Source organism: Oncorhynchus tshawytscha, linkage group LG08, assembly GCF_018296145.1.
Source record: "Oncorhynchus tshawytscha isolate Ot180627B linkage group LG08, Otsh_v2.0, whole genome shotgun sequence".
Lineage (NCBI taxonomy): Eukaryota > Metazoa > Chordata > Actinopteri > Salmoniformes > Salmonidae > Oncorhynchus > Oncorhynchus tshawytscha.
Window position 1 is genome coordinate 51,842,837 of NC_056436.1, and position 14,620 is coordinate 51,857,456.

Sequence of the window (14,620 nt, forward strand, 5' to 3'; positions counted from 1 at the left end):
ACGGCCACAGAGAATTTAATTGAAGCAGCAATCTATTGAATTGGGGCCTCATGCCAAAGGAAAAGACAATTATTCTTTTCAAATTCAATAAGTCCAGGTTCCAACAGGAAATGTGTAAAAGGATAATAGCATTCAGTTAAGTGGGCATCAGAAATAATTCCTTTATGCTGTATCTGAGGGGATGTATAATCAGGCATAAAGGAAATGATAAGACTCCATGGAAATACTAAAATATCAATGGTATTCAAAGTTCTGTAGTGTTGATTTCCATTTTCCTTGCAAGTGAATTGATCATCGAGTACACTCATTGGGTCCTGACTAAAGGGGAAGAATGGAAATCAGCAATCTGGTTTTGAATATTGATGTTCTGATGGGGACATATTTGAGGACAAATTTGAATCGTTCTGATATTCAAAGAATGAAATATATGAAGAAAGAATAATCTTCTGTACATCTGACATCTAATGCAATGCATGTGTAATGACTAAATTGAATCCAAGATTTGTATTTGACCTAAAGTGTGAAATCCTATACTCGTCACTCATTTCAAAAGTATTTTTGAAAGATGGGTAATTTGCGATTTGAATATCCTTGTCAGTGACCTCTGTTGTACTCAGAATAAAGTTACTAATGAATTGAAAACATCTGATTCTGCCAAGGACAATTGAGAAAACATTGGATATAATCAAAGGATTATATGCACAAACTTGGAAGAAAAGAAACCTGTTTATTCAATAAGGAATTGTTTATTGCTTGTTATTTGATACCATGTCAGTCTTGGTGTAATATGAAGATGTGTTATTTAGAAACTCCAAATAGGGAAAGTTGCAACTCAATATTAGGAAGGTGTTCCCAATGTGTGGTATACTCAGTGTATATCAACAATGGACTAATGAAACAAATACCAAATTATTGTTTTGGGGCAGAGTTTTCCTTTAATGCCTCGGGGGAGGCAGCACAAATGGACTGTTCAAAACCACTCGATTTCCATCTGGTCTGTTTAATTCAGATCCACAAACTTAAAACATAGCTGCGAGCAGCAATGAACAGGCTGACCGAAGGACACAAGATCAGTTGGATAACAAAGCAAACACTGTTCCTATGTAATACTCTTCCTTTATGTGCAATCAGTGTTGAGTGGATATAATTGAGCATATTAGCATATTACCGTGTTTTTATGAATATTGCTAAATTACATACCCACAGTCAAAGAGAATCTTCTTTCTAATAATGTCAATTTTAATTATCAACTCCTAATATTGAGCCAAATATACTCACTGTAGTAGCTGACACACAGTGCATTGTCATGGCTGTGTGCTTAGGGCCAGTTGTATCCAATTGGTAGTTAGTCTTGTCTCATTGCTGCAACTCCCATACGGACTCAGGAGAGGCGAAGGTCGAGAGCCATGCGTCTTCCCGAAACCCAACCAAGCCGCACTGCTTCTTGACACAATGTCCACTTAACCCGGAAGCCAGCCGCACCAATGTGTTTGACGAAACACCGTACACCTGGCAACCGTGTCAGCGTGCACTGCGCCTGGCACAGGAGTCACTAGTGCGCGATAGGACAAGGATATCCCTGCCGGCCAAACCCTCCTCTCACCTGGACAATCCTGGGCCAATTGTGCACCACCCCATGGGTCTCCCGGTCACGACTGGCTGCGACAGAGCCTGGACTCGAACCCAGAATCTCTAGTGGCACAGCTAGCACTGCGATGCAGGGCCTTAGACCACTGCGCCACTTGGAAGGCCTGAAATTGAACCTTCGCCCCAGTCTGAGGTCGTGAGCGCTCTGGAGGAGGTTTTCATCAAGAATCTCTCTGTACTTTGCTCCGTTCATCTTTCCCTCAATCCGGATTAGTCTCCCAGTCTCTGCCGCTGAAAAACATCCCCACAGCATGATGCTGCTCCCACCACCATAGTGCCAGTTTTCTTGTAGATGTGATGCTTGGCATTCAGGCCAAAGAGTTCAATCTTGGTTTCATCACACCAAATAATCTTGTTTCTCATGGTCTGAGAGCCCTTTACTGTAGGCATCATTTGGCAAACTCCAAGCGGGCTATCATGTGCCTTTTTACTGATGAGTGGCTTCCGTCTGGCCAGTCAAATCAAATCAAATTTTATTTGTCACATACACATGGTTAGCAGATGTTAATGCGAGTGTAGCGAAATGCTTGTGCTTCTAGTTCCGACAATGCAGTAATAACGAACAAGTAATCTAACTAACAATTCCAAAACTACTGTCTTATACACAGTGTAAGGGGATAAAGAATATGTACATAAGGATATATGAATGAGTGATGGTACAGAGCAGCATAGGCAAGATACAGTAGCTGATATCGAGTACAGTATATACATATGAGATGAGTATGTAAACAAAGTGGCATAGTTAAAGTGGCTAGTGATACATGTATTACATAAGGATGCAGTCGATGATATAGAGTACAGTATATACGTATGCATATGAGATGAATAATGTAGGGTATGTAAACATTATATAAGGTAGCATTGTTTAAAGTGGCTAGTGATATATTTACATCATTTCCCATCAATTCCCATTATTAAAGTGGCTTGAGTTGAGTCAGTGTCAGTGTCAGTGTGTTGGCAGCAGCCACTCAATGTTAGTGGTGGCTGTTTAACAGTCTGATGGCCTTGAGATAGAAGCTGTTTTTCAGTCTCTCGGTCCCAGCTTTGATGCACCTGTACTGACCTCGCCTTCTGGATGATAGCGGGGTGAACAGGCAGTGGCTCGGGTGGTTGATGTCCTTGATGATCTTTATGGCCTTCCTGTAACATCGGGTGGTGTAGGTGTCCTGGAGGGCAGGTAGTTTGCCCCCGGTGATGCGTTGTGCAGACCTCACTACCCTCTGGAGAGCCTTACGGTTGAGGGCGGAGCAGTTGCCGTACCAGGCGGTGATACAGCCCGCAAGGATGCTCTCGATTGTGCATCTGTAGAAGTTTGTGAGTGCTTTTGGTGACAAGCCGAATTTCTTCAGCCTCTTGAGGATTAAGAGGCGCTGCTGCGCCTTCTTCACAATGCTGTCTGTGTGAGTGGATCAATTCAGTTTGTCTGTGATGTGTATGCTGAGGAACTTAAAACTTGCTACCCTCTCCACTACTGTTCCATCGATGTGGATAGGGGGGTGTTCCCTCTGCTGTTTCCTGAAGTCCACAATCATCTCCTTAGTTTTGTTGACGTTGAGTGTGAGGTTATTTTCCTGACACCACACTCCGAGGGCCCTCACCTCCTCCCTGTAGGCCGTCTCGTCGTTGTTGGTAATCAAGCCTACCACTGTTGTGTCGTCCGCAAACTTGATGATTGAGTTGGAGGCGTGCGTGGCCACGCAGTCGTGGGTGAACAGGGAGTACAGGAGAGGGCTCAGAACGCACCCTTGTGGGGCCCCAGTGTTGAGGATCAGCGGGGAGGAGATGTTGTTGCCTACCCTCACCACCTGGGGGCGGCCCGTCAGGAAGTCCAGTACCCAGTTGCACAGGGCGGGGTCGAGACCCAGGGTCTCGAGCTTGATGACGAGCTTGGAGGGTACTATGGTGTTGAATGCCGAGCTGTAGTCGATGAACAGCATTCTCACATAGGTATTCCTCTTGTCCAGATGGGTTAGGGCAGTGTGCAGTGTGGTTGAGATTGCATCGTCTGTGGACCTATTTGGGCGGTAAGCAAATTGGAGTGGGTCTAGGGTGTCAGGTAGGGTGGAGGTGATATGGTCCTTGACTAGTCTCTCAAAGCACTTCATGATGACGGATGTGAGTGCTACGGGGCGGTAGTCGTTTAGCTCAGTTACCTTAGCTTTCTTGGGAACAGGAACAATGGTGGCCCTCTTGAAGCATGTGGGAACAGCAGACTGGTATAGGGATTGATTGAATATGTCCGTAAACACACCGGCCAGCTGGTCTGCGCATGCTCTGAGGGCGCGGCTGGGGATGCCGTCTGGGCCTGCAGCCTTGCGAGGGTTAACACGTTTAAATGTCTTACTCACCTCGGCTGCAGTGAAGGAGAGACCGCATGTTTTCATTGCAGGCCGTGTCAGTGGCACTGTATTGTCCTCAAAGCGGGCAAAAAAGTTATTTAATCTGCCTGGGAGCAAGACATCCTGGTCCGTGACTGGGCTGGATTTCTTCCTGTAGTCCGTGATTGACTGTAGACCCTGCCACATGCCTCTTGTGTCTGAGCCGTTGAATTGAGATTCTACTTTCTCTGTACTGACGCTTAGCTTGTTTAATAGCCTTGCGGAGGGAATAGCTGCACTGTTTGTATTCAGTCATGTCACCAGACACCTTGCCCTGATTAAAAGCAGTGGTTCGCGCTTTCAGTTTCACACGAATGCTGCCATCAATCCACGGTTTCTGGTTAGGGAATGTTTTAATCGTTACTATGGGAACGACATCTTCAACGCACGTTCTAATGAACTCGCACACCGAATCAGCGTATTCGTCAATGTTGTTGTCTGACGCAATAAGAAACATCTCCCAGTCCACGTGATGGAAGCAGTCTTGGAGTGTGGAGTCAGCTTGGTCAGACCAGCGTTGAACAGACCTCAGCGTGGGAGCTTCTTGTTTTAGTTTCTGTCTGTAGGCAGGGATCAACAAAATGGAGTCGTGGTCAGCTTTTCCGAAAGGGGGGCGGGGCAGGGCCTTATATGCGTCGCGGAAGATAGAGTAACAATGATCCAAGGTCTTTCCACCCCTGGTTGCGCAATCGATATGCTGATAAAATTTAGGGAGTCTTGTTTTCAGATTAGCCTTGTTAAAATCCCCAGCTACAATGAATGCAGCCTCCGGATAAATCGTTTCCAGTTTGCAGAGAGTTAAATAAAGTTCGTTCAGAGCCATCGATGTGTCTGCTTGGGGGGGGATATATACGGCTGTGATTATAATCGAAGAGAATTCTCTTGGTAGATAATGCGGTCTACATTTGATTGTGAGGAATTCTAAATCAGGTGAACAGAAGGACTTGAGTTCCTGTATGTTTCTTTCATCACACCATGTCACGTTAGTCATAAGGCATACGCCCCCGCCCCTCTTCTTACCAGAAAGATGTTTGTTTCTGTCGGCGCGATGCGTGGAGAAACCCGCTGGCTGCACCGCCTCGGATAGCGTCTCTCCAGTGAGCCATGTTTCCATGAAGCATAGAACGTTACAGTCTCTGATGTCCCTCTGGAATGCTACCCTTGCTCGGATTTCATCAACCTTGTTGTCAAGAGACTGGACATTGGCAAGAAGAATGCTAGGGAGTGGTGCACGGTGTGCCAGTCTCCAGAGTCTGACCAGAAGACCGCCTCGTTTCCCTCTTTTTCGGAGTCGTTTTTTTGGGTCGCTGCATGGAATCCACTCCGTTGTCCTGTTTAAGGCAGAACACAGGATCCGCGTCGCAAAAAACATATTCTTGGTCGTACTGATGGTGAGTTGACGCTGATCTTATATTCAGTAGTTCTTCTCGACTGTATGTAATGAAACCTAAGATGACCTGGGGTACTAATGTAAGAAATAACACGTAAAAAAACAAAAAACTGCATAGTTTCCTAGGAACGCGAAGCGAGGCGGCCATCTCTGTCGGCGCCGGAAGTAACCGCCATAAAGGCCTGATTGGTGGAGGGCTGCCGATATGGTTGTCCTTCTGGAAGGTTCTCCCATTTCCACAGAGGAACTCTGGAGCTCTGTCAGAGTGACCATCGGGTTCTTGGTCATCTCCCTGACCAAGACCCTTGTTCCCCAATTGCTCAGTTTGGCTGGGTGGCCAGCTCTAGGAAGAGTTTTAGTGGTTCCAAGCTTCTTCCATTTAAGAATGATGGAGTCCACTGTGTTCTTGTGGACCTTCAATGTTGCAGAATTTTCCCAGACAATTCCTTCAATCTCATGGCTTGGTTTTTGCTATGCCATACACCGTCAATTCTGGGACCTTATACGTATAAACAGGTGTGTGCCTTTCCAAATCATGTCCAATCAATTGAATTTACCACAGGTGGACTCCAATCAAGTTGTAGAAACATCTCAAGGATGAGCAATGGAAACAGGATGCACCTGAGGTCAATTTCAAGTCTCATAGCAAAGGGTCTGAATACTTACATTTCCAGTCAAAAGTTTGGACACACCTACTCATTCAAGGGGTTTTCTTTATTTTTATTGTAGAATAATAGTGAACACAAACTATGAAATAAGGAACCACACATGCAGAGATCATCCGTTCACCTACTCTGCATCTCACAAAGACAGCGGTTGGAACCATAAATCTCAAATTTGGACCTATCAGACTAAAGGACAGATTTCCACCGATCTAATGTCCATTGCTTGCGTTTCTTGGCCCAAACAAGTCTCTTCTTCTTATTGGTGTTCTTTAGTGGTGGTTTCTTTGCTGCAATTCAACCATGAAGGCCTGATTTCACACAGTCTCCCCTGAACAGTTGATGTTGAGATCTGTCTGTTACGTGAACTCTGTGAAGCATATACAGTGGGGCAAAAAAGTATTTAGTCAGCCACCAATTGTGCAAGTTCTTCCACTTAAAAAGATGAGAGAGGCCTGTAATTTTCATCATAGGTACACTTCAACTATGACAGACAAAATGAGGGGGGGGAAAAAAATCAAGAAAATCACATTGTAGGCTTTTTAATGAATTTATTTGCAAATTATAGTGGAAAATAAGTATTTGGTCAATAACAAAAGTTTCTAAATACTTTGTTATATACCCTTTTGTCACGTTCTGACCATCGTTCATATGTGTTTTCCTTGTTTTAGTGTTGGTCAGGACGTGAGCTGGGTGGGCATTCTATGTTTGGCCTGATATGGTTCTCAATCAGAGGCAGGTGTTAGTCATTGTCTCTGATTGGGAACCATATTTAGGTAGCCTGTTTTGTGTTGGGTTTTGTGGGTGATTGTCCTTAGTGTCCTTGTTCCTGTCTATGTGTTAGTTTACACAAGTATAGGCTGTTTCGGTTTTCGTTACGTTTATTGTTTTTGTAGTGTTTGTATTTAGATTCGTGTTACGTTTGTTTATTAAATTATGGATCGCAATCTACACGCTGCATTTTGGTCCGACTCTCCTTCACACCTAGAAAACCGTTACAGAATCACCCACCACAAACGGACCAAGCAGCGTGTCAACAGGCAGGAGCAGCCCAAAGAGAAGATGCGTAAGAAGGATTTCTGGACATGAGAGGAAATCCTCGACGGGAGAGGAACCTGGGCTAAACCAGGGGAGTGTAGCCGCCCAAAGGTGCAGCAGGAGAAGAGGCAACAGGAGCAGCCCAAAGAGGAGTACAGTATGGACTATACTTCTTGGGAGGAGATAGACAGGTGGGCGGTCAACCCAGGGAGAGTGCCGGAGCCCGCCTGGGATTCGATGGAGCAGTGCGCGGAAGGTTACAGGAGAATGAGGTTGGCGAAGCAAGCACGGCGGCGCGGACGGAAGCCCGAGAGTCAGACCCAAAAATTTCTTGGGGGGGTATGGCTATGCCAGGTAGGAGACCTGCGCAAACTCCCTGTGCTTACCGGGGGGGCTAGAGAGACCGGGCAGGCACCGTGTTATGCAGTGGTGCGCACGGTGTCCCCAGTGCGGGTGCATAGCCCGGTGTGGTATATTCCAGCTCCTCGGATCGGCCGGGCTAGAGTGGGCATCAGCCAGGTAATGTTGGGCAGGCTCGGTGCTCAAGAGCTCCAGTGCGCCTGCACGGTCCGGTCTATTCAGTACCACCTCCACACCCCAGCCCTCCGGTGGCAGCTCCCCGCACCAGGCTTCCTGTGCGTGTTCTCGGTCCAGTACCACCAGTACCAGCACCACGCATCAGGCCTACAGTGCGCCTCGCCTCTCCAGCGCTGTTGGAGTTTCCCGCCTGTTCAGCGCAGCCAGAGCCTTCCTCCTCTACAGCGCTGTCGGAGTCTCCCGCCTGTTCAGCGCAGCCAGAGCCTTCCTCCTCTACAGCGCTGCTGGAGTCTCCTGCCTGTTCAGCGCAGCCAGAGCTGCCAGCCTGCATGGAGCAGCCAGAGCTGTCAGTCTGCATGAAGCAGCCAGAGTTGTCAGTCTGCATAGAGCAGCCAGAGATGTCAGTCTGCATGAAGCAGACAGAGATGTCAGTCTGCATGAAGCAGCCAGAGCTGTCAGTCTGCATGGAGCTGTCAGTCTGCATGGAGCTGTCAGTCTGCAAGGAGCTGTCAGTCTGCAAGGAGCTGTCAGTCTGCACGGAGCTGCCAGTCTGCACGGAGCTGCCAGTCTGCACGGAGCTGCCAGTCTGCACGGAGCTGCCAGTCTGCACGGAGCTGCCAGTCTGCAAGAAGCTGCCAGTCTGCAAGGAGCTGCCAGTCTGCACGGAGCGGCCAGAGCTGCCAGTCTGTAAGAAGCCGCCAGAGCTGTCAGCCTACATGGAGCAGCCAGAGCCACCAGTCAGCGTGGAGCAGCCAGAGCCGCCAGTCAGCATGGAGCAGCCAGATCTTTCAGTCTGCCAGGATCCGCCAGTCAGCCGGACTCTTCCAGATCCGCCAGTCAGCCGGACTCTTCCAGATCCGCCAGTCAGCCGGACTCTTCCAGATCCGCCAGTCAGCCGGACTCTTCCAGATCCGCCAGTCAGCCGGACTCTTCCAGATCCGCCAGTCAGCCGGACTCTTCCAGATCCGCCAGTCAGCCGGACTCTTCCAGATCCGCCAGTCAGCCGGACTCTTCCAGATCCGCCAGTCAGCCGGACTCTTCCAGATCCGCCAGTCAGCCGGACTCTTCCAGATCCGCCAGTCAGCCGGACTCTTCCAGATCCGCCAGTCAGCCGGACTCTTCCAGATCCGCCAGTCAACCGGACTCTTCCAGATCCGCCAGTCAGCCGGACTCTTCCAGATCCGCCAGTCAACCGGACTCTTCCAGATCCGCCAGTCAACCGGACTCTTCCAGTGCCGCCAGTCTGCCCAGCGCCGCCAGTGCCGCCAGTCTTCCCAGCGCCGCCAGTGCCGCCAGTCTGCCCAGCGCCGCCAGTCTGCCCAGTGCCGCCAGTCTGTCCAGCGCCGCAAGTGCCGCCAGTCTGCCAGGATCAGTTAGATCCACCAGTCAGCCAGGATCCGCCAGTCTGCCAGGATCTACCAGTCTGCCAGGATCTGCCAGGATCCGCCAGTCTGCCAGGATTCGCCATTCAGCCAGGATCTGCCAGTCAGCCAGGATCTGCCAGTCAGCCAGGATCTGCCGGAACCACCAGCCAGCGGTTTACACAAGTATAGGCTGTTTCGGTTTTCGTTAAGTTTATTGTTTTTGTAGTGTTTGTATTTAGATTCGTGTTACGTTTGTTTATTAAATTATGGATCGCAATCTACACGCTGCATTTTGGTCCGACTCTCCTTCACACCTAGAAAACAGTTACACCTTTGTTGGCAATGACAGAGGTCAAACATTTTCTGTAAGTCTTCACAAGGTTTTCACACACTGTTGCTGGTATTTTGGCCCATTCCTCCATGCAGATCTCCTCTAGAGCAGTGATGTTTTGGGGCTGTTGCTGGGCAACACAGACTTTCAACTCCCTCCAAAGATTTTCTATGGGGTTGAGATCTGGAGACTGGCTAGGCCACTCCAGGACCTTGAGATGCTTCTTACGAAGCCACTCCTTCGTTGCCCGGGTGGTGTGTTTGGGATCATTGTCATGCTGAAAGACCCAGCCACGTTTCATCTTCAATACCCTTGCTGATGGAAAGAGGTTTTCACTCAATCTCACGATACATGGCCCCATTCATTCTTTCCTTTACACGGATCAGTCGTCCTGGTCCCTTTGCAGAACAACAGCCCCAAAGCATGATGTTTCCACCCCCATGCTTCACAGTAGGTATGGTGTTCTTTGGATGCAACTCAGCATTCTTTGTGCTCCAAACACGGCGAGTTGAGTTTTTACCAAAAAGTTCTATTTTGGTTTCATCTGACCATATGACATTCTCCCAATCTTCTTCTGGATCATCCAAATGCTTTCTAGCAAACTTCAGACAGGCTTGGACATGTACTGGCTTAAGCAGGGGGACACGTCTGGCACTGCAGGATTTGAGTCCCTAGTGGCGTAGTGTGTTACTGATGGTAGGCTTTGTTACTTTGATCCCAGCTCTCTGCAGGTCATTCACTAGGTCCCCCCGTGTGGTTCTGGGATTTTTGCTCACCGTTCTTGTGATCATTTTGACCCCACGGGGTGAGATCTTGCGTGGAGCCCCAGATCGAGGGAGATTATCAGTGGTCTTGTATGTCTTCCATTTCCTAATAATTGCTCCCACAGTTGATTTCTTCAAACCAAGCTGCTTACCTATTGCAGATTCAGTCTTCCCAGCCTGGTGCAGGTCTACAATTTTGTTTCTGGTGTCCTTTGACAGCTCTTTGGTCTTGGCCATAGTGGAGTTTGGAGTGTGACTGTTTGAGGTTGTGGACAGGTGTCTTTTATACTGATAACAAGTTAAAACAGGTTCCATTAATACAGGTAACGAGTGGAGAACAGAGGAGCATCTTAAAGAAGAAGTTACAGGTCTGTGGGAGCCAGAAATCTTGCTTGTTTGTAGGTGACCAAATACTTATTTTCCACCATAATTTGCAAATAAATTCATTAAAAATCCTACAATGTGATTTTCTGGATTTTTTTCCTTCTCATTTTGTCTGTCATAGTTGAAGTGTACCTATGATGAAAATTACAGGCCTCTCTCATATTTTTAAGTGGGAGAACTTGCACAAGTGGTGGCTGACTAAATACTTTTTTGCCCCACTGTATTTGGGCTGCTAACTCTAATGAATTTATCCTCTGCAGCAGAGGTAACTTTGGGTCTTTCTTTCCTGTGGTGGTCCTCAGGAGAGCCAGTTTCATCATAGTGCTTGATGGTTTTTGCAACTGCACTTGAAGAAACTTTCAAAGTTCTTGAAATTTTCCAGATTGACTGACCTTCATGTCTTAAAGTAATGATAGAATGTTGTTTCTCTTTGCTTATTTGAGCTGTTCTTGCCATAATATGGACTTGGTCTTTACCAAATAGGGCTATCTTCTGTATACAACCCGAAAAATGTCACAACACAACTGATTGGCTCAAATGCGTTAAGAAAAATAAATTCCCCAAATTAACTTTTAACGTGGCACACCTGTTAATTAAAATGCATTCCAGGTGACTACATCATGAAGCTGGTTGAGAGAATGCCAAGAGTGTGCAATGCTTTCATTGTGGCTACTTTGAAGAATCTCAAATATAAAATATATTTAGATTTGTTTAACACTTTTTTGGTTACTACATTATTTCATATGTGTTATTTCCTAGTGTTGATGTCTTCACTATTATTATACAATGTAGAAAATAGTTTAAAAAATTAAGAAACCCTGGAATAAGTAGGTGTGTCCAAACATTTGACTGGTACTGTATGTAAGGTATTTCTGTTTTGTAATTTAAATAAATTAGCAAAAAAATGTAAACAGTTTTTGCTTTGTCATTATGGGTATTGTGTGTAGATTGAGGGGATTTTAAAAAACAAACATTTTAGAATAAGGCTGTAACGTAACAAAAAAGTCAAGAGGTCTGAATACTTCCCGACTGCACTGTAGGCTTTAAAAAAGCACCCATGAATAGACAAGCACTGGCTTGGACATACATTTTTGCCAACACATGGCTAACCTTTGTTTAACCAGCTAATCAGCTGCTCTTAGTGAAAATGGAGTTCCTTTTTATCTAATAGGCTATGTTAGTTTACACTTCCTCTTCCAATTCTAATGTGGGGAGGTCAAAATAACTATCCACCAAATCTATTCATTTTTAAAATCTAAACGTTAATTATAGCAAATGGACTGGGATTGTGTTTTTGGGTCCAATACTTTTGAAGAGTACCAATTGAGCATAAGCACGACCCACATCCTACACAGAGCGCTATATGCACATTCGATGAAAGGCCCAATACTCCAAGGCGATATTCACGTAATTCCCCTCGACCACGCCCACAAATTAGGGAAAATAAACATTCTTTCCTATTGAACCCCATTGTTAAAGAGCAAACTTCGTACATTTTTGTAATAATATAATATTTACAGAAAAGCTGATGTTGTTCAATGTACAGATGTGGCCAAAAGTGTTGAGAATTACACAAATATTAATTTTCACAAAGTCTGCTGACTCAGTTTGTATGATGGCAATTTGCATATGCTCCAGAATGTTATGAAGGGTGATCGGTGAATTGCAATTAATACCTCATCTCTGTACCCCACACATACAATTATCTGTAAGGTCCCTCAGTCGAGCAGTACATTTCAAACACAGAGTCAACCACAAAGGCCAGGGAGGTTTTCCGAAGCCTTGCAGAGAAGGGCACTTATTGGTAGATGGGTAAAAAAAAAAGCAGACATTGAATATCCCTTTGAGCATAGTGAAGTTTGTAATTACACTTCGGATGGTGTATCAATACACCCAGTCACTGCAAAGATACAGGTGTCCTTCCTAACTCATTTGCCGGAGAGGAAGGAAAACGCTCAGGGATTTCACCATGAGGCCACTGGTGACTTTAAAACAGTTTGAGTTTAATGTATGTGATAGGAGAGGATGGATCAACAACATTTTAGTTGCTCCACAATACTAACCTAAATTATTTAGTGAAAAGAAGGAAGCCTGTACAGAATAAAAATATTCCAAAACATACATCCTGTTTGCATTAAGGCATTAAGTAAAACTGAAAAAAAAGCTGAATACAAAGCATTATGTTTGGGGCAAATCCAGTGCCAAGTTCTACGTCATATTTTCAAGCCTGGTGGTGGCTGCATCATGTTATGGGTATGCTTGTCATCAGCAAGGACTAGGGACTATTTTAGGATAAAAATTAAATGGACTAGAGCTAAGCACATGCAAAAACCTGTTTCAGTCTGCAGTGGAAGACAAATTCACCTTTCAGTACAAACAATAACTTAAAACACAAGGCAAACTATACAGTTGCTTACCAAGACGACATTGAATGTTCCCCATTGGCTGAGTTAGTTTTGTCTTAAATTTGCTTGAAAATCTATGGCAAGACTTGAAAATGGTTGACTAGAAATGATCAACAAACACCTTGACAGAGCTTGAGTAATTTGTTTTAAGTATAATGTGCAAATATTGTATAATCCAGGTGTGCTAACCTCTTAGAGCCTAACCCAAGAAGATTCACTGCCAAAGGTGATTCTAACATGTATTGACTCAGTGGTGTGAATACTTATGTAAATGAGATATTTATCCATTTAATTTTTATAGATTTGCAAACATTTCTAAAAACACATTTTCACTTTATCATTATAGAGTATTATGTGTAGATGGGTGAGAGAAAAAAAAGATTTAATCCATTTTAAATTCAGGCTGTCACAACTGTTATGTTTGTTCGTTATATAATGACAAACAGGTGCGTAGGTTTAACTACGTTTAATGAACATGTACTTCAGCTAGAAAAGTCCATGTTTAGCCATGCAAGGCATTCTTTAACCAACTCCCGCGCCCGCATAGCCTGCTGGGTAATGTAGTCTAAATGTTATTAACACATAACAACACAACAACAAAATGTAGAATAAGTCTAGGGGTATGAATACTTTCTGAAGGCACTGTATCTAATACCGACTGGGACTATATAAATGTGATACTCTTATTGTCCATTTGATTCCATGGTTGCCATGGTGCCTTTATGGCAGTTTAGGCTTATTCTGCCCTACAAAGGGAAAATGCAGCACTGCGTAATTTTCTTTTAAGCAAAATCTGACTTCAAAGTCTTTTTCTGTCTAGGCAGAAAGCAATTTCTGATACTTAATGATATATTCTTATCACCTGGCTTGTTCTACTGTCAGGAATACCACATTAATCAGATAATATGCCTGGCCATTAGAACAGATGAAATACTTTTAACCAAATTAGTAGTTACTTTGTTTTGCCTTTGTAGGGCAGTATTGCTCTGCTATTTTAGTTGCAATTTAGTGTTGTTTTTAAAATGTGATTTTTTTTCCTGAATAACCTTTTGTTTTTGAGTAGCTAATCAAGTACTGATCATTTTAATGTAGTAATTATGAACCTCAATGTTAAAATCAGTTAAGCAATTGGACTTTCCTGCCACCAACAAAGTATATATTTTTTGTTTTATGTTTAATACCTGCATTAAAGTGTCTCACCTACTATCTCCTGAGGACTACAAAGTACAGAAATGGGGGACACTCACTCGCATATTTTACTCAAGAGGATTAAACAAACCCTGAGTAAGTAGCAAAAAAGTGACTTTTTCAATTTCTTTAGTACAGAAAAGCTCACAGGCCGGTACGAATTCCATTCATAAAACAGTCCACACAGAACTGTATGTCTCCCTTTCTCTATACAGCATAGATTCTGACTCTGCGGCCTGTTAAAAAAGTCCATGTGCCACCTCTGTCTGAGGCCCCTTTAAGACTAGGCACTGTTGAATGTATAGTCTCTAACAAATAAGTCTCTACTAGTACAATAGCTTATCACTGACAATGACCTGGGACTAATATGTTTGACGGAAACATGGCACAGAAATGGTCATTTATACCTACTCAATGAAACTAAATATCTGGAAAAGGCTTGTGCCCATGGCAAGGGTGGTGGTCTTGCTGTTGTCCACAGACTGTTTTGATCTGAAAATGTTGCCTGCCCCTGCTGTCTTTATTATTTGAG

At 44.8% G+C, this 14,620-nt stretch overlaps 1 protein-coding gene across 3 annotated transcripts in view; it reads right to left on the reverse strand.

Moving 5' to 3' along the window:
• The window catches only part of LOC112256337 (relaxin receptor 1-like), a 132,332-nt gene that overhangs the window by 35,665 nt on the left and 82,047 nt on the right, over nucleotides 1–14,620 (reverse strand). The window lies entirely within an intron of this gene.